This window comes from Anser brachyrhynchus, assembly GCF_964034855.1.
Source record: "Anser brachyrhynchus genome assembly, chromosome: 7".
Taxonomy (NCBI): Eukaryota; Metazoa; Chordata; class Aves; order Anseriformes; family Anatidae; genus Anser; species Anser brachyrhynchus.
Genome location: NC_137701.1, coordinates 472741 through 493938, shown reverse-complemented (window position 1 = coordinate 493938; position 21198 = coordinate 472741). Strand labels below are relative to the sequence as shown.

General features: G+C 41.7%; 1 pseudogene across 1 annotated transcript; it reads left to right on the top strand.

Annotated features, from left to right (window-relative positions):
- The first annotated feature begins 3517 nt into the window (after positions 1-3517).
- Positions 3518-20799, top strand: LOC308197734 (nuclear pore complex protein Nup153-like; annotated as a pseudogene). Its single transcript has 5 exons — positions 3518-3775; positions 5017-5109; positions 7383-9645; positions 10160-10314; positions 14197-20799. The product of its transcript is annotated as a nuclear pore complex protein Nup153-like (transcript).
- Positions 20800-21198: the final 399 nt, after the last annotated feature.

Here is a 21198-nt window from a genome sequence, read left to right as displayed (position 1 = left end):
ACCTTTTTAGGGGTGGAAGCGACTGGCTTTAAGGTTCTGGTACAGGTGCAATCAGGTGCTGGGTTTTAATTATGTTTTTTTCAAACTGTTCTAAATTGTCTCTGTTAGAACTCCTTTCTACTTCTCCATTTAGGAAGGAGATACAGAAAACTCACACTGCTTTTGATTTCGTTCACAAAGTTTATTGCAGTGCCCTACCTTTTGTTTGTAGAGTAGGTAGTGGTGGTAGTGTTTTTTGTGATGCTGGTCTCTGTTGGGTGCCATGTTCTGGAGCAGGAGCACCACACTGATCTGCTGGCAAGAGTCCCTTTGGACAGTTGAGTTGGAATACTCAGTAAATCTCTGGCCCACCAATGCTATATATCTATGCGTGTGTGTGTATATATATATATTTTATATCCTGAGTCCAATTGTAGATCAGACTTGCTTGAAGGCTGACAGCTGTCTTTGCCCCCTTGAAGCTCACAGGTGTTAACAGAAAGAGGAATATGGGCTGTTACGGGCAAGCGATAGTTGTCTGAATGAAGATCTATTTTGATGTAAGACTTTTTTCAGAATTCTAATGGATTGACAGTTCGGATTAGAGAAAAGTCTGAGCATATGCCTTAGGGATCTGTCTTCCTCTATGCAGTTACAGTGCTAAGCAGGCTGTTGTCAAGTATTTGACAAGTTTAGACCAGTTCTCCTCCTCAGTATTGTGGGAGTTTGACCTGGTGTCTTCCAGTGCGATCTAATGCACTTCTGTACTGACTGACTGATTGGCTGCAAGATAAGCTTTGATGTCACAGTTTTTCCAGGCATACTTCATTTTCTTGCCATAGTACTTTTGTTAGAGTTATTCCCTATTTCACTTCTGGTTTGGGTTATTTTTTCCCCATTTGCTCTTGGATTAGGATATCTTTCTGGTTTTGAGCTAGGCTTTTTTAAGTACCAGAAAAACGCCTTTGTATGCCTTACAAAAGGGATCTGTATTCATGTCTGAAAAGACTTCTGGAATGTTGGCATACCCAAACACCTCTGCTGTTCCTGCTGATGGCCACACGAAAGCCAGAGCTGCTTCTGAAGCTTAGGCCATATTACCTTGCCACACAAGTCTAAGGCGTCCCTATTCTATCAGAGCTGTTGGCAGTGTTTCCCATGTGTATGTGTGCATATGTGCACTCTTTCTGTATTTTTGTGAGCTGTTCTTTTATATCCCTGCAAAAGATACACGTGCATCGCAGAATCAGAGAACCAGTCCTATTTAAAGGAAGCACTGGAAAATAACAATCTAAATCAGCTCTTCTATTTCAGGTCTTCTGGCTTAGTCATTGTTCCCGTGTGAACGGTGCACTTATGTATGTCCTTTTCATTGCTGCTGTTAATAAAGTTTTTCCTATTTAGAACATCAAGTATTTACCAGCGTTTAGCAACTTGTGAGACAGCTTTAGTTTTTTTCTGATCAGCAGGTTTCAATTCTAGGACTAATAACAGCTCTAATATCTTGAAAAAAAAATTTGGCTGGTAATTTTTTTTTCTCTTGTTTCCCCCAACTTCTGTACTGTCGTGTGCTAGCAATGTGACCAGCTACAAATTCAGTACTGCTGCGTCCAATGGTCTGTCTTCAGGAGTGAGTAGCGGAGGTGGCAAAATGAGAAGGGAAAGAGGAATACACTATTTATCAAGAGCTGTACAAGAACAGGTAAGTGACTCTTAAATTAATTGCTGTCACTGAGCTTACTGAAGTAACTAGCTAAGTGTGTCAGTTTTATTGCATCATAGTAAATTATAACAATACCGCTTTATTTTTGCATTGTTTTTGTTTTCTTGTGGGTTTCAGAGCAGGCTCCAATTGATTTCCTGTGTTTGAATACCTGAACTTTGCTTATGTAATTTTGAAATTTTTAATTCTCTTACCTTGGAGATTCTTCAAACTATAACATTTCTCGTTAGCAATTGAATGAATGAGTCCTAAGAAGAGAAGTTTTGGTGAAGGTTTGTATAGTTTTTCTACAGGAATGATACTTGAAACGAGTGCCAAGTATAAAAAGAAAAAAAAAGCTTAATTTTTGGTTTCATATTTAAGTCATACAGAAAGATACAGGCCAAGAGTGTGAAAAAGAGTAGTAGAAGAGAGCATTCTGCATGTCTGCTAACGATGACTCAGTTTTTGATACTCACCAAACTCATTGTGAGAGAGTTTTTTTCTCATTTTAATAGGAAAAATCTATTCCATAAAACTATGACCATGAATATTCAGATTATTTTTTCTTTTATTGGATGTTATATAAGCTGCCTGTAAGTTAATTTAAGTATTTATGTTAACATTAAGTATTTAATTAATATTAAGTTAATATTAAGTATTTAAGTTAATTTAAGTTTCAAATCATTAAATGGGACTTCTGGATGATGCAATATAAAGAAATCGTAAACACTGTTGTTTATTCCTGTAACACAAATAAAATAATGGTCCAAATATCAAAGGTTCCATAAACTTTTCAAATCAAAACTGTGAAACAGATGTAAGCTACAGGATGCACTGAATATCAGTAGTACCAACTTACATCCCTGCCTAGTCATTTCTAAGTAGATCATGATAGTACTGTACAAATTTCGGTCAGATTTTCTATGCCATTTAAAACATAACTCATCCAATCTTAGTAATCAAATAAAGTAAGTGGCAGGGATGAAAATTGAAGTTGTTAAGAGGCTGTTTTCTGATTTTTATATTTGCATCCTGATACATGGTATAGACTGTATTTACCAGAACACAATCTTCAGTGCTGCTAGTCTGACTTTCTTTGGTGCTTTTTGTGTTTAGTTTGGTTGTTGAACCTACCTGCTTCTTTAAACATTACCTTTTTCCACGTTCACTGCTGTAGTGACTTTAGAAACTTTGGCAGCTATCCTGCCTAATTTTGCAAGAGGAACACTTTCTCACTTGTCTTGAGAGTGTACTCTTAATTGAAGCCATGCGAGGGTAGTTAGAAAGGATGATGCTTCTCCAGAGCTTTGATGACTAAAGTATAGAAAAGAAAGAAAGAAAATGTGATCTGTGCCTCTCTGTTCTGCACAGGTTTTGAGTTAACTTTCAGTGTTCTTGCTGTACAGTTGTTGAATAGAGTATAATGTGGAAGCAGGCCTGCCATAAATTAAAATGACGTGGTAGACAGAGGTGGGGAGATCGGGATTTCTTCTGGAAACTTGCTTTCTCTTAATTTGTATGGATTTTTGTTCTATTTAATTTTGTTAATAAATTGGGTGGGATGGGGTGAGAAAGTAGTATGTCTTGTATAAGAAAAATTAAAATTTGCAACTTTAGGAAGTGGAGGAACCAGTGCTACCGAACATACCCCTACCCATCAGTGCTGCATCGCTGCCTCAGTTCAATTCTAGTTTCGTTGGTAGTAGCGCTGTCTCAGCGTCACCGAGCGCTGTTTCAACAGCAGCAATGAGCACGGCAACTCCAGCAGCTGCGACGGGCATGGCAAATCCATCAGAGGTGGAGGGCATGACAGATCCATCAGAGGTGGAGGGCATGACAGATCCATCGGAGGTGGAGGACTTGACAGATCTATCAGAGGAGGAGGTGGAGGACATGATATATACAACGGCGACGTCGGGCATAACGTGTTCAACAGTGCCCTCAGGCTTGACATATCCAATAATGGCGGCGGGCATGCCATATCTGCTGATGACAAAGGACAAGGCAAAGTCAACAGCGGCAACGACAAGCGTGGCAAATTCAACGGAGGCGGCAGGCATGGCAGATGCAGCAGCGACGGCGGCGGGCAAGGTAAATCTTTATGCTATAAATAATGTTTACAATGAGTATACTGCTTTATTGCGAGTTGACTTTTTCTGTGGTGCTCATGAAACTAACAAATATTAGTTTCTACGCAGCTGAATGAATTGGGGTTGTATGCCAGTTTGGGGAAAAAGGCATAAATGTTTTGATTCTGCTTCTCTCAGTCTTAGAGCCTGCCAACTCCCATTTAACGTGATTGTATAACTGCTTCAAATGCTGTGGAAGTCTGCGGGGGAAGGGGGGTGTGGACTTTATGCCAAGTTATTTATAGTGGTTTTGGCAGGGGTAGAGTTAATTTTCTTCGTAGTAGATGATGCTGTGTTGCAGATTTGTGAGCAAAACAGTGTTGGTAAGGCACTGGTGTTTTAGCTGTTGCTGAGCAGTGCTTACACAGTGACAAGTCCTTTTCTGTGTCTCACGCTGCCCTGCCAGCGAGGAGGTCGGGGATGCACAAGAGGCTGGGAGGGCACTCAGCCAGGACAGCGGAGCCCAGAGGACCGAAGGGATATTCCACACCATTTAGCATCGTGCTCAGCAATAAATGCTGGGGGAAAGAAGGGGAAGGAGTGGGGAGTATGTACAGGGTTATGGCATTTGTCTTTCCAGGTAGCCATTACATGCGATGAGTCATTAATGCTACCTCAAATTTAACAACTTTACTTCTTTACTTCCAGTTCTTTTCCCTGTTCCATTTGGAGGGAGTGAGCGAGTGGCTGTGTGGTGCTTAGTTGCCTGCAATGGTTAAACCACAACTTTATTTAAGTTATTAAATTAGAGGTAACGTGGTCATATAAGCCTCACATAGAATGAGCCTAGGGTGCAATAATTGGCATATTATTGCAATAAAATAAACATTAATCTGTTCCAGAGTACTTGAAATATTTTTTGTACGGTTTGAAGTAGACAGCTGCTTTAACATGTTGAGGTGTTTGCTGAAGTTCTTGGAGTATCATTGGGCTGAGTTTGCCGTTCTTCAGCTTCCTGGCTTGCTTTTCCGTGCATTTAGACCTAAGTAGCATCTCCAGCTTTTCCTCTCAGTTTCTGGAATTTGGTTTTGAAGATATTGTCCTATACCCACTTGGAAACTTCCCTGTGTTTTATTATTACTTTTATCTGCAAAATAACTCAAACATCAGGTTTTTCGACGTCACTGCGGGACTTCTGTTGGGTAGTGAATTCAGGTAGTTGTTGCTCTTAAATATAAACCTTTAATTCTTTTGAAAATACAGATACAACCAACAAGTACTGTTAGCAGTCCTGAGTTTGCGTTTTCATCTCCAGTTGTGAAATCTACTGAGGCAGAAGTGCTACCTACGTCTTCTGTAAGTAAAATAATAAAGGAGCTTGACTTTTTTTCTTAGGCATTTAGTAGGCTGTTGCAGAACACTAAAGCAGAATCTGCCTTGATGGAGAAAAGTATGTAGGCTTCTGGCTTATAATTTGTCATTCAGCATGCGTGCTACAAATGTGAAGAGCAGCTTTCAGATTTGGTTTTGTGTGTGCATTCGATTGAAGTTCCTGTGGCTTGAGAATCTGAAAAACCTCTCTTGTTCATAGCAGATTGGGTTTACATTTAGTGTTCCCGTTGTAAAATCGGCAGAACTTTCTGGACCCAGTGGTACTCCAGTGACGCCCTTTCTTACCCTAGGTAACTGAAACTTTAGCACTTCAGATCTGAAGTGCTGATTTTCCTTTTTTTCTTTATTAAATCTTCAATCTGTCCTGTCTGCGCATGCTAGCAATTCCAGGCAGTGTTGGACTTCTGCAGTATTTTTCCAGTGACAGATCTGCTTTTATAATTTTTGTTTTGTTTTGTTGCTTTTTGTTTTGCTTGTAATCATAAAGCATTGCAAAGTAAGTAGAATTTGTGAAGATTCTTATGTGAGAAGCATGAAAGCTGGAAATTCTTGTTTCTAACAAAAGTGAGTATAATCTGCTCTAACTAGGTCACATTGTGAAAGCTGTTTTTGTTTTCTTTTGTTTCAAAAGACACCACCACCTCAACCAACATCAACACACAGAAAGAGGAGGTCAAAGATTTTGCTGGTGGTCCCTTCACCACTGCCCACGTATTAAAGGAAGGAAGCGTCTTAGACGTTCTAAAAAATCCTGGAGAGATAATGAACTCCTTTTAAAAAGATGCTGCAAAAAATACGCTAGCATTTTTTATTAAAAAAAAAACCAACACACGACTTATGGTTAATAGAGTATCTGCTATAAATATGAATGTAGGAGAGCATTACATTAAGCGCTGCGTTTGTTAGGGTGCATCTGCCCCCTTCTATTCTAAGTGGTGTTTGTTGCTGGAAGTAAAACTGCAAGATGAAAAGCAGATGGGTTGCATCTCCTTTACGTATTAGGATGTAATTGTAAATGAGGTACTAAGAGAATTAGCCAGATAATCGGTGTTTCATTTTAAGTAAATACAATTTGTGGAATTGAAAAGGAAATGTTTGTAAAACTCAACACTCCTGTCCCACCTTCAGCCCAGGTGAAGAAAGAATAGGAAAGAGCTTCAGTTCCAAATACATGGCGAAAGCTGCGAATCTTTGGGCCTTAGCTTACAATGGCTCCTGTGGATTAAAATTTAAACTGCAAACAGAAGTGGAGTGTTTTACGTTAAAAACCCTTTTCTGAATTTTGTTTTTAAGCAATTGCAATTGTTTTCAACAGTTTCATAAAGTGTGTCTGTGGAAAAGATATCTTTTAAGAAAAAGGGCTTTATTGAATTTGATCTTTTCCCAAAAGTCTTCTTCTAACTTACATACTTGTGAAGAAGGCAGCACATTTCTCTACTGGAAAGAGCTAAGTGAGAGAAAATACATTGTGCATTTTGTTTAAGGGAAGACCTCTGAGTGAAGTGACATTCACTTTCTTTATCGGTTTAAAAGAAGCAGAATCTAAATCCACATTGTTCAAAGACTTCATTTTTGACTAAAAAAAAACCAACAAACAAACCACAAAACAACTATGTTCAAGGTAGATTTACAAGCAACTTGAGCTGCTGTTTAAGATGCATTTCCTTTAGTCTTTCTGTATTAGTAGCTTGTCTTTTCTGTTAAAATTGCCACCTTTTAAATAAGGAGTTGTCCTGTGTCCGATGCATTTTGAAAAAGATTATAGAAAATTAGACAGTTGTTCAATTGTCTTGAGTTTTTATTATTTAATTAATATTCAGCATCTGTGGGAAAATACCGTATGGATTGCTGCTCCGAGTACAAACTTCTGTACAGTTACTGGAGTAGATTTGAGTCATCTGCTACGGAAGGAGGAGCTTTAGAAATTTGATTCGATTGGGCATCGCGTCTTAATCAAATTGTATTATTTCCATTCCACGTTGGACTGTCAGATTTCAGTCAGCTACTGTCTGTTTGTACTTGTATCGACCAGTGAAAATGTTGATTTAAAGCTTGCTTGGAAACAAAGAGTTAAATGAAGCTTTAACGAAATGTTCTGTTGTGACCCAGTGCAGCAGATGAAATTTCATCCGTTTAGATAAGATTTCTGGGGACTTCCTGTTGCGCTCGGTCTGAATGTCTAGTTGTAACCATTGGCACCTGAGTTGAAATTTTTGCCCTCTAGTAAAGTCACTTAGTTACATGTAGTGAGGTGCTGCGCTAACAGGAAGACTTTTTTTTCTTGCTTCCTAGACTTTGGATTGTTGAAAACACGCTCTTCTACGTCTGCACAACCTACAACAAGCACAGTGGTTTATACTAGGCCTGCAATAACAACTTTTTCTGCAGGTAAAGAGACTTCTAAACAAGCATCGTACTGGCAATCTGATACATGTGACCCTTTTCTGCAAAACAAAGACATAAAGGACAAATGTGTAACTTGTCAAGCTACTAAAGCCTCAACAGTTGAGAGTATGAAACAGACAGTAAGTTCAAGTCAATGCGACACCTCAAAGCCAGCAGCGCCCCCAGCAGGGATGCTGGGCTTTGGAGACAAATTCAAAACAGTACCTGGAACGTGGGATTGTGATACATGTCTTGTCCAAAACAAACCGGAAGCTACAAAATGTATAGCATGTGAGACACCAAAACCTGGAACGGGAGTAATGCCTGCTCTGACATGACCAGTGGTCACAGACAGCTCGGTGACAGTGACATCCTCCTCGAGCAGCACTGACACAACAGCCACTCTGGGCTTTGTAGACAAATTTAAGAAGGCGAAAGGCTCTTGGGACTGTGGAATATGCCTTGTACCAAATAAGACGGAAGATAACAAATGTGTAGCCTGTCAGTCTGAGAAACCAGGTATGGTCCTTTTTTTCCTGTTGTTTCCATCCTAGCCTCTGTGAATCTTGTACAGAATAAAAGTACGTTGCATATATGGAATATTTTAAGCAACACGATTCCCAGGTACGGTTGATGGGTTAGCGGCTGTCTGCAGGATTGGTTTACAGGCACTTCAGAGGTCTCAGCCCAGGTTCCAGCCTGTCGCATAAATTGAACTGATTGTGAAATGTATTAGTACGGAGCTGGATCAATGCAGATACCCCCGGCTTTGCAGCTGGTGAGGGAAGATGGCTGAAGTGAGTGACTTAATTTAAAAACAACATAGTGATTTTTCACTGGCGAAAATGAGAACTCCATAGAAAGAGTTAAAAATGACTGCGTTTTTCTCTTTCAAAAAATAAGTAAAAAAAATTACAGAATGTGTCCAAAATGCCTCTACTCACCGTTTGTATGTAATTGAGGGGAGATGTGAAGCCAGATTTCAAGACAGTGTAGTCTTAACTAGTCTTAAGCTAAAGCAGAGAGATGCCTATGAAGGTCAGTGGTAGGCTTCAAGAAAGCGAGTGACCCGCTGGATAACTTCTTCAGGGCAGTACTGGGTTGTTTCCCATTGTGTGTGACCGTAATTGATTTTGAGCGTGGTTGTATTGTTTTTAAAATACGATTCTAATTCTAACTTTGACTCTAAATGTCATTTAACATGCCATTACATCGAAAAACACCTGTGCAAATATATCCTGGAAGAAACAAATTAAGGTGGACTAGACCGGGCTTTTGTAATCATCCTGTGCGGTAAGACTGAAATTTCATGAGGTAAGATAATGGATTTCAGACAGAGTTGATTCTCTTGGACTTCCAACCTCTGAGCGGTCAGTCGGCATCTTTGTCTGAGGCTCTTGCCATTGCAAGGAGGAATTTTGGAAATGAGGGGTTTACTGTGACCATGGTGCAGTGAATTGCACGGTTACGTTGCACTTGTCAGGAGGAAGAGCGATGCAAGTAATACTAGGATAAAAGTTTTCTGCGTGTGCCGTGGAAGGGAAGAGCCATTCTTGTCTTTCCGGTTTTGAATTTGAAGCGTTATCTTCTGCTTCTCTCTTAAAAGGCACCTTTTTTTTTAAAAGGCACCTGTCAGGCCTCTTTATGGAGGTTACACTGTCGTCAACAGCAGCAGAAGCTTGTGTGCTGAACAGAGTTGTGTGTTGTTTGGAAGCTTTGAGTTCCACTCTGGTTTTTTTGTTTGTTTCTTTGTTTCTTTGTGGGTTTTTGGTGGCTTTTATTTTCTTCAGGGGCGGGGGGGGGAGTTGCGGAGTAGTTTTGAACATTTCTGTGGGATTTGACAAATCAAATTTAAAAGTTAATGCTCATTTTATAGTTCATGTTCAAACAGGATGGTTAACTGTCTTGTTTGTCTCACAGAGGGTCCAACACCTGTGACCAGTAGCAGTGCATCTGCATTTTCTGCTCCTTCTGGAGAATTTCTGGATTTAGACAAATTCAAGAAGCCTGAAGGAAGCTGGGATTGGGAGACCTGCTTGGTTCAAAACAAAGCAGAGGCCACGAAGTGTGTAGCCTGTGAAAGTGCAAAGCCAAGCACCAAAGCAGAGCTCAAAGGTAATACTTAATGATTAAAACGAGGATGCATATTCTGTGATTTATTTTTTGGTTTGCTCTGATTTTTTTTATTTTCTTACCTGTTAAGCACAATTATTTTTTCCTTTGAGGTGTGGCAAAATTATTCGTTTTTCCTGTAGGAATATTGCCTAGATAACATCTGTTTCCACACTTTTCCCCAAGAATAAGTTTATCCTTTTTAGAGAAAAGCTTTCATTAATGACGTGCTTGTTCTTTACATGCCCTACACGTTGTTCATTTGGAGTTCAGACTAAAAACATGATCTTTCAAAGAAGTTCGTATACTTTTTAAAGCCAGGTGGTGGGCAGAAAACACAGTTGTGAAAAGTTTTATGTAGAGAGGAAGCATGGGGTTTTCTTGTTTGTTTTACTGTTTGGTGGGTTGTTTTTTAAACAGTTTTGACTGGAAAGATCAGGACTAGAATGTAGTTCAAACCTTCACGTACTGCAGATACACCGTGGGTTACGGACTTGACATTCACTTATTTCTGCAGGTTTTGGTACTGCGACTGCGTCCACAAAATGCTGCCTTGCCATCATTTACATTCGGTGTTCACTCAGAGCGTTCAGGTGCAGAGTCTGCAGCTGCCTCACAGTTTATTTTGGGAAGGACAGAAGAGAAGCAGGATTCTGTCACTACTGCTGCTCCGTTAGTGTTTGGAAAGAAAGCTGATACTGAAGAGTCAAAGACACAGCATCTCAACACTAGGTTTAGACGAAAAATTGCGACACCTTAAGGAACCTGTCCTGCATCTCATACAAGCACAGAAGTTGCAGTGTCTCAATGCTAGCAGTACAGTTGGTGGTAAAATCTTTAGTAGGGTGAAATAGAGGCCTCACACCTTTCAGAGAAAAAAAGAGATTATTCCCACATACTTGCAACTATGCTGCAGAGTGTACTGCTGTTACTCTAGTGCTACAAAGGTCCAAAAATCACTGAACAGTTATTAGCCAGTTTTGTATTCCTTTAATTTGTTGAAAGACTGCAGTAGAGGATTGAAGTTTTTATTGAGGATCACTGTGTGGAAAAATTCTGATTGTTAAATGTCATTTGTATGACTTAAGAACCGCGTTTTGGAGTACAGAATTCAGTATTAATTCCAGAAGGGGTAAGGGGAAGGACATTAGCTAGTAATCCCGAACAAAAGCAGTGTATAGAGATATACTGATTTTAATCGCAGTATTCTTACAGTTGGTCTGTTACTGAACAGATATGTTTTGGGGAGATATGGTGGCCAGGGAGGCGTGTGTGTTTGTGTGCTTCCTCTTCTAGTTAAGGTTCTGGGGTTTGGTTTAGTCAGGAAAATTCGATGAGGCACCTTGTGTAAAAGGAAATGTTAACCAGCATTTTTCAACACGGTGTAGTCCCTTAAAAGTGTCATAGATGAAAAGAGGCCATAACCGCTGGGGGAAAAAGTTAGTGGGAAACTGAGAGCAGGATCACATTCAGTAGTGAGAGAGCAGCAGCCTAGGGAAAGCTGATGAATGACTGTAACAGATAGTTCTATTTTAAGTGTAAAACAACACTCAGTACTTTATAATGGTGGTCTTACCAGAGGGTTCTTCTCCATGGCTCCTAAAAGCACGTCTTGAAGGCATTCGAGTGCAGTGAACTTAAGCTGTAAGAGTTGGGCTGGTAAGATTGGCCTGATTTGAAGCTGTAGGCACGGGGCTATAATTTCTGAACAGGCTACAAAAGAAACTGTACCACTGTGCTTTTCAGTGCTCCGTTTAGCAAAGCCATCAAATTGTTGCAGGCAATTGATGTTGTTCTTCTAAGAGCACCTGAAAGATATTTTTGTTTGAAGAGTTCAGAGGTACCGGTTAATACTGGTTCAGATAATTACAGCCAGCTCTTGGTGTTTGTGACCAATAAAGTTTGTGGCTCCAAAAGGAGTGGGTTAGTGCTAACTGATTAACTGCTGTATATGCAGAAATATGGAATCTGATTACTTACGCAGAGAGCACTTAAAATGTATTGTTTTGCTGGCTCTCAGTGAGTTGCATCTTAATGCTACCAAGGAATAAGCTTTTTGCTTCTGGCCCAAGTGTTTTAATTTGGTGAAAGCCTTTTCTGTGCACGTGCACATGCCAGAGAGGTTGCTTAAGTAATAGAAGCTATAGTAGCTGCTATCTTCTGTTTTTTGTAGAAGACAGAAACTGAATTCGTTAGCTTTGTAACTGTTATGCATACTAGAATTGGTTTTCTCCCTTTTGAAAATAGTAGAGGGTATGCCTATGTCAGATTTGGTGAGCAAGGTGATCAGATGAGGGCACTGCAAGACTGCCAGAACGCACCAGGTCTGGGGGGAAAAGGAATCCGGCTGAGCATAGGAATTTCTAAAAGGTAACCAAGGAGTTGTGCATTGATACAGTTATTCTAAATAATCAGATTCTTGTAGCTCTGCCTTTGGAAAGTCTGTGGCCCTTGCTGTAGTGGCTGCACACAGGATGCAGTCTACAAAACCAGAAATGCAGAAGTCCTATGTTTTGACTCCCTGGATTCATCAACCTGCTTCAGGATGGCTGGGGGAATCCAACTGTTAAGTCTAGCCAGACAGCGCAACTTGGGCTTAGCTGCCATTGTAACCAGCCTTGTTTCTCAACAGCAGCAAAGCTGAATGCATTGGTAAATATTTTCAGGTTTGGGCCTGCATAAGGTAGAAGGGACAACAAGTGGTTTTATATGCTAGGGAGTTCTTGTTCTTAGAGCTTTCCCTCTAGTTTGAGAGAAGCACATAACTAGTTTTATAGTGGGTTGACAGGAAAGAAGTGGGGGGGAAAAATGGGAACGCAGGGGGAAAGCCAAAGGCGTTATTACTAGAACAGGTTTAAAATGCTATTCTTTGCTTTTCATGAGCTTAGGGCAATGGGGAGTTTAAAGCTTAGCACTTCCTGAGAGGGTTTCTTACTCTACCGGCTCAGTTCTATCACTTATTTAAGGCAATTCAGGTCTCTGAACGGTTAAAGAATTGATACCAAATTTGATGAACTTTGATTCAGGATACTGACAAAACAGGACTTCATATAAACAATTTCAGTATGTTCATGAGGTTAGCTTGTGTGTTCTGTTAAATAGTAAAAAATGACACTTCTGTTTCTGTTTACCTAGCATAATTCTGCAAATGTTGCCTCCTTCTGCTTTAGAATGGAAATGCTCTTCTCCAAGAGAGCACTGTCCAAACTTCTTTGCCAAAATTTTTTGATTAAATTAATATTGTTTTATTTTGAAAACAAGAATAAGCCACAAACATGTTTTCTTGCTTCGGCTATCCAGAAGAACGTCAACAGTATTTTCAGATTTTCCTTCCCTACACAACTGTATGTAGGAAGAGTGCAGTTGGAAGCAGAAGACCTAAGATGATGTATCTTCTGTTTGTTTACTACAGTAACAAGACAATGGATTACCTCTTTATTAGAACTTGTGTAGCTTTGCAGTATTGAAACAAATGTAGGTATTAAAATACACATCAGTAATACGTTTCTGAATGGCTGAGTACCGTGCTCTCTTAGCATTGAAATACCCAGCCATTGGATTAGTTTGTCCCTCATGTTTGCTGAGTTTGGAAGCTATTTCAGAATGCCTTCAGCTTGTATTCTTCCCCAAAAGCATAGAACTCACTTCTCTGCATCCCCAATTCAAGTCAGAGAAACTGGGCACTGCAGACACAGGAGGTCTGCCTGTACAGAATCAGTGAAGACAAGTCTAAACAGCGGATTTTTTTGAATATGCAGCTGGGTTATCTGAATGTTCTTTATGCAGTGTACCTCAGTTTTAGTACAGATAGCACTTGTCTTGGTTCTTGTCATTAGTCTGAAGCTGCCCCTGAGAAAATCTTGAAAGGGAAAGTAGTGAAAGCTAATCAGCTGGCCCTTTCTTCTTAAGAACCAGCGTATTTTGTAATTCTCCCACTAATAATAAGGCGTCATGCTGGAGAATCGCGATTGTGTTGTTAAGCAAGACTGACTTCACCTGAGCGGTATAGTTGGCAGCTGTTGAATGTTTAATGGACTTTAAACAAACAAAAAAACTGAGCAGGTGGAGGTAGACATGGCAAACTGACAGGCAGTGTCAGATGCTTCTTTGAAATGGATAATCTGACTCCATTCACTTCTTTCTGGAAATAAGATCTAGTAATTAACCAAACAAAAGATAGAAGGGTTAAGACTGCATCTTTAAAGCAGCTGTGCTTGATAAATGTCTCTGGTCTTAAATCAATCTTTAGCAAAGCACAGAGACATAGCAGCAGCTTGCTTATGCCAACGCTAAAAATACTTGATGTGTACAGGTAACCATGTCAAGGCTCTGGAGTTAATCCATGAGAACAATTCCTTCTGGTATTGGCAAAGGTGAGGATGCTTGCTTCTATAGAAATGAGGTTTTGAGCTGTGACTTAAGCTGTCACTTAGGTGACTGTTTAGGAAAGCTTCCTTTTAAGCTTTGAAGTATGTAAGCTGACAAATTGTTTAAGTTCAGAACTGGGTTTACAGTCTCTTGTTCTCTGACTGTATGCAACTTCTCATGTTTCAGACTGAAAGCAGAATTGCAGCGGTACCAGTCATGCAACTATAATGATTATTGCCAAGATTACCAGAACTACCACTCGCAGAGGAGTTACGATGCTTACGCTGACTACAACTACAGCTCCTATGCTCCCTATGACAGCATGCAAGCTGTTGGAGACTGCTCTTTAGGAGATTCTTTAATGGCTCCAGCTGTTTTTGAGGTAAAGATAGTGCACGCTTGCTGTAAAGAAAATATTTCACAGATAATACGTTGTACAGATTTGTGTGAATCAGCAAAAAGAATCCGAAGTTGAAAACATGCTTTCTGCTTAGTGTGAAGTTAAAAGAGCAGATTCCATTCAGAGGTGTTTGTATTTAAGTGCTTAAATAGTAAATCCATAGAATTAGTGATTTATACACCATTATTTGTTCACGCATACCAAAGAATGGTTTTGACAGCATAATTGCGTACGCTTCTTCTGTTCCTGTTCTTCTGATTTGCTTTGCTTAAAGCAAATTAAACAGTTGTTTTAAGTGGTCTTATCGTGGTCAATGTATTAGTTGTGACCTCCGGAAGTCCCTTCCAACCTGTACTGTAATATTGGCTTTCTTCTAAAAATAAGTAGATAAAATGCCATCTATCCTTGTAGTTGTAGGAAGAAGGAATGGGTTGAGACTGCAGCACTTTGAATCTGTGATGCTTTCTGAAATGAGTTATGATTAAACTTAGCCTTTTCTGTCTTTCAGGAATCTTCAGTTATGACTGCAATCGGTGATGACCTAATTACTGACGGTAATAAGGGTTCTATCATTGTCACTTGAGTTTAGCCATCCTTGTGCCTTTTAACAATACAAGCCAACCTCTACTGGATGAAGAACATCTTGAAAATTCAGCTGAGGTCAAACCTCTGTGGGGTTGATCTGCAATCAGCTGGGGTTTTAAAGCTGATACAGCATACACTGACCGCATCAAGTAAAACGGGACACTGTCAATGCTTCGCAGCAGGTTTCTTGTACCTGTGCCTTCATTCCCATTTGAAAATGGTCTAAGACAGAATTTTGTTCTTTGTATTGGTTCCGCTAAACAGATTTTATATTAGAAACTCAGTAATATGCAAAAGCTTTGTTCTCCACCCTGAGGTAAAAGCTTATGTTGCAGATTCCAAAAGGAGGATTCAGCTTGCACTTACAAATACGGTACAAAACATATTTGTGTCCTGGAAGGTTTGCAAAGTTCCTCACGTGGAGGCATTTTGTGTTAGTGTTTAGAAACTATCCTATGTAACGTGTATTGCCGTAGAAGTGAATTAAATGACTCTTGGGAGGGTTTCATGGCTGATTATCCGTAAACGTTATCTTTACTATCTTAAACATTGTCTTTGTCTTTATCTTGAAAGACAGTTCTAGTCCCAGCCTTCTAATATACAAATTCCCAAAAGTTGGAGTTGTGAGGCTCAAAATTTTAGAGGACTAAATACCTCACTAAAATTAGTAGATCTAATAGCTTATTACACTTAGCTTAAAATACATTTTATTAGCCATTTCACGTGAAGTTTTTTTGTGCGCATGCCTCAGATTTGATACTTGGACTTACCAGGCTTTTATTTTCAGATCCACAGCTCTACTTGGATGTTGATGAAATGAACAGACAATTCACGGAGACAAGCGAAGAACTCTACGATTCACTCATGAATTGTCACTGGCAACCTCTGGATATGGTCACTTCTGAAATCCCCTCTGCTATTTAAGTGTCTTCTAGAGCATGACCGTTAGGACCAAAGTGCTAAAACTACATTTCTTCTACATTATTCTAGCTCATAAGTTTTAAAGCACAATGATAGGTTGGGTTTTTTTTGCTATGCTTTTGACAGTTTCTGTAATCTTTTTGTTCATCACTCCCTTCTTGGAGCATCATGAAGTCATGTAAATATTCGAGAAATGTAAAGAGGTAAATGGGGTCTAAAGATAGACTTGCCTGTGTAAATAAAAAATTTGTTTCTGCAAACCTGCCAGCAAGGGATTTTACTTGTACCTGTGTGCAGCACGTTCTCTTCCGGCTTATGGAATTTAACAAGGTAGTAAGGGTATTTCATCTGTCTTTATTTTTATATGGGCATTAGGACACAAGCAAAATCTAGCTTCCCCTTGTTTTCCTGGTTCCTTAGGTAAGCGACAAGCCAAGCCTTTCATGTGCTTGCTTAGACTGGAAGTATGTATGGGAGACACTCACAGGCCTTGCTATGGAAACACCTGTGCCCACTTTTTCCTGCAGGCTGCTGGCTCTAACTGTACTACTGATACATGCTAGGTCAGCTAAAATTGGCTTATAAATAGGGTATGTTAAGCATATGGAAGTGTAGACTTCAACTGCCATAGCTACAAACATCCCGTGGAATGAGGATGATGTCTGCTGGCACTCTCTGCATCAGCATTCAGTTTTCCCTTGCCCTTCTTACTGTTAGACTTCTCAGCTGACGCTTTACAGCGAAGAAATTGCTACAACATAATCCGTGTTCTTAAACCTAAAAAAAAAAAATCTTGGAGAAAACAACTTGCTGGTTTTCCCTCCTTGCTGGCAAGGAGAAAAATAGTCCACCAGGAACAACAAAAAAATCCTAGTAACAGCTCCTTAAGTTATACCCTCTGCTACCCTCTCTGATTGCTCTGGTCTTCCTTCATTCGTGGTAATGAAGTTTTTAAAGCTCTGGTAGAAGGATGACAGCACTCAAGTCAAAGGAGATGAGAGCAATGAGGAAAGCTTTGCTTTAAGCTAGAACAGTCTTGCGAGTTGCTGCCTTTATGCTGTTCTTATCTTGAAGGGTACAGAGTCTTTTCCAGTCATAGGGACTCCATAACCCTATGAGTATGGAGAAATAGTTGCTAATTAACAGTGTGTATAATAAGTAAGTGAGGCTGGAAACAAAAGAATATTCCTCCAAGAAAAAAAAGGAAGCAGAAATTACTGTACTTAATAGCTGGGGAAGCTGTTAAAGCTAGTTGACACAGTTCTGGTACTGCCGTGTGTGTTTTGGGGGCAACATAAACCATAATTGCTGTGATGGCAGGTAAGAATCCAATTCTTTTTTATGGCTTAGTGTAGTCAGTGAAAGCAGTGGTCCTAAGCTGCATGCTGTTCTTAAATGTAATGCAAATTCTCTTTTGTGACTCCTCAGTACTTCCAGGTTACTTGTAGCTGATCACCAGCAACTGCTTCTGTTAGCTATTAGCTGTTGGGTTTTTGCTAGGAATACTTTCAGTCCTGAATTGAAATGATGACATCCTGAAACAGAAGAGGCTCTTGGAGTATTGTAGGAAGCACATTCTTCCTGGTTCTAGTGCAGGTGTAGACGTAGGAGGAGACAGAAGGCAAAGAACCTCACATAGGTGGAGGGGGTGAGGTGGCATCACAGTTAGAGCTGTTGCAGTTAACTCTTCCCAAAGCATGAAAGCAACGTGGCTGGGAACAGGGATTTGTTGGGTTGCTTCTTTGTGTGAGCCAGGGAGTCTTTTGAGGGGCAGATTAATAAGAATATGACACAAGGTAGAGGTGGAATAGATGAAGCAAAGAATCTGGGTGGGAAAAGGGTTGCTTGTACGTGTCTATGGAATTGTTTCAGGGGACTGAGCTGGGGCAAATTCAAGATAATAGATGCAGCCTCCTTGAATTTGGATGGCAGTGCTGAAGCTTCAAAACCTTACAAGGTTTGATGCCACTTCAATTGCAGTGCATAGCTGTGGTACTTGAGCTCAGAAGTGCAAACTGCACAGGATTTTTTTATCTATTTTCTTCAATGTGAGCAGCAAAACATCTTCCAGGAATGTGCCTGGGTGCTACGCTGCTTTGACACGGCTTGCTTTGCATCACCAAACACAGTAGTTAGGTTGCATCGAGTACTTTGTGGAAACATTCATTGTGTTGTCACCCAGAAATGGGATGCTACAGATATGTGTTGGCCCGGCAGTATCAGTGCTGGTTTTTGGCCTTTGAGAGGTTGGTCCATAACATGTGACCTGTGTAATGAGAGGCCCACATAGATTGGTGACTTCATTAAGTCTGATGCTGTGGTGGTGTGTGACCCAAGGCCCTGAACGTCAGAAAATCAGGCTGTGGCCACCTATTTTATGCAGACTTTGCCTATTAACAAGGTCTCTACACTGTACGTTAGAGACGTGCGCCTCCTTTTCCGGACTAGATAGCGAAAATACCAGTTTTGTAGTTCAGTGAATGAGATTGGTTGGGCTGTTTGTTCTCCAGAGCTGAAAAATGTTGGGAGTGTATTCTCTTGGAGTCCACAGAAATGAAAATGATGAGAGGAAGAGAACGTTGGTTGCAGCCCGCGTGCTGCTGTTATAAAGTAGTTCTCTGATGTCTTTTTCCCTCTGCTGAGACTTATCAGCCTATCGTCCTTTCCTGTTAGGAGCGCATACCTGGCTTGGGATGGTGTGCGCAGGGCAGATTCTTTACCGTAAGAGCACAGTGAATGCCAGACTTCTTCCTGTACTGCCGTGTTAACCGTGAGTCACAAATTCAGGAAGCAGTGATTGCATCGGAACTGCTAGAATGCTTTGCGGAGTCTTTTTACTGGGTAAACTTCACAGCTGCAGTTACAACTTCCAGCCTGTGTTAGCTGAACACATCGTACTGGTGCCCGCCATCAGTTTGACAAAGATGGGATTGCAGTAGGAACTTGCTTTTTTCCTTCTTTTTAATTAAACAAGTCTTTGAAGCAACTTTTCCAACACCGCCATACTTCACTTCTTTCAGTTATTTTCTGTTTTACTTAGCTGAAATGTTTTTTTTCTTCCAAGCTTGAGGAAGTTTTCTACAAGAATGTCCCGTAATGATTTCATAAACTCTTTTCATTGTACCTAGCTGCAACAGAGAGTGCTTTTATTCAAAAACCTGCTGGTTTTCTCTTCCAAGAAGCAGTGGGGTTTTTCCTATCTCTTCACTGATGGGAAAGGCTGTAGGACAGTAGCTTGAGGGGCTGCTAATGCTGTCATCAGTGAGCCGGGAAGAGGCAGGAGTCCGAAACGGGTAAAAAGTACTTAAAAGGATACCAAAAGAGTAAACGGTACTTAAGCCGTGGATGTTTCTTTTTGCAGGGATGCTCTGGACCAACCGCTTCTTTCTAGCGCTACCTCAAAGTAACTTGCAGATAGAACTCACAGGGAAGGTTGATCAAATGGTGATGATCGCTGTCATTCTGCTGGACACGCAGATACTTGCCTTTCGTTTTGGCTCATTTTTAATACCAATTAACTTCAGTGCCTCGCGTTAATAGACACCGTTTGACTGCATCGGCAAATGTTTCTGAGTCGTGAGTGTCATTAAAGGCCTGTCACCCTATGGAAATCCTTCTAAATAAGAAAAATGGCATTCAAATAAATAAATAAAGCAGCGTTTGAACTTATGAGCAAACCTAGCGTAGCTGCCTTTGACGCTGATCTGGAGGAGAAAAATCACGTTATCACACTACTATGGTTGCCTTAATAGGTTTGGTGTACATGAGGGAGGGAAGTATTATGTGATGTTTGCCTAGCTATTACATGGCCGATGCAGGAGGGGTTTTAGTCAGTTCCCTGAGCACGTATTGTTGCAGAAGTCGGTGATTTCACTGCCCAATGTCTGTTATTAAGGGCACGATTCATGTCCCGTTATCGTTTTTATTCTTTATTTATGTGTTTATTTTCTGGGGCGGCGATCTGTCACGATGCCCATCGTTCCCCTGCCGTGGGGTAGAATTTAGCGTGACGACTGCCTCCCGGACCAACGGGGCCACGAATCCGGCCTAAAACACTGCTTGTGCGTTGGTTGTCGGCGTGGGGGCTGTTGGTTGTCGGTGCGGGGGTATCGGTTGTCGGTGCGGGGCTTTTCTGACGAGCGCTGTGGGCTCGGGGCGCCGTCCCACGCCCGGCGCGGTGCTGCGGCACACCAGCGGTCGGCGCCACGGCGCGGGGAGGCTCTGGAGGTGACTCCTAGCCCCGTGCTTACGGTGGCCGGGCCGGGGTTCATTATGGCGGCCGGGTCCTGAGGGCGGGAGCGGGAGGGCGGCGGGACCGGGACGGGACCGGGGCGGGGCGAGGAACGGGAGCGGCAGCGGGAGGGGGGGGCGCGCGTTCCCGTGAGGGGAGGGGGCGCGCGAGGGAGGGAGGGGGAGGGTGTGAGAAACACTCCGTAGCCAATAACTTGGGCTCAGGCGAGGAGCTCGGCGAAGCAGGAATTTATTCGCGATCGCAGTGGCGGGCGTCCCGTCCGTGCGAGGACTACCGCACACCAAATTTCCCTGGTGTATTGCCAAGCACTTCCCCGTGCAAGGGCTTACCATACACCACATTTCCCGAGACTCTTCCTTTCTCTCCCTTATCTCACGCTTCGTCCGTCTCCGGCCGCGCCCCTCGCGGAGCTGCGGAACCGCGGATCAGGACTCCACACTCGCTCCGTACAAAAGTACGTCTCAATCACACGGCACACAGAGTCTCACCCGACCCCCAAGGCAATACTTCCTATTTCTTACCTTGGTCTGTGCACAGAGTTACCGGATCAATTCTCAAAGCCGGAGTGCCTGCCTTCTTCCCTTCCCCACTCCTTCACGGATCCTGCCTCTTTCATCAGTCTCGGGCCCTCTGTCAGCTCTCCGCAGAACCGCCGCCGTCGATGCACAGGACCGCTGAAATCAGCGGGGCATGCCTTCCTGCTGCTGCGGCGGTGGGGCTCCCCAGTAGGCGACTGGCTCCCGGACGAGCCCCCAAATTGTGAGAAACACTCCGTAGCCAATAACTTGGGCTCAGGCGAGGAGCTCAGCGAAGCAGGAATTTATTCGCGATCGCAGTGGCGGGCGTCCCACGAGCAGGAGCGCCCCTGCTGGTTCCAAAACCCAGTTTATATACTTTTTGATGACGGGACCCTCCCCTGTTTCCCCGCTGAGGGGGTGATCCAGGCTCACAATCTGTCTGATGCTTCCCAGACAATGCATGGCCTTCAGTTGCCGGCCTGTTAAATTTCGAATTTCTTTCGACTTTTTTA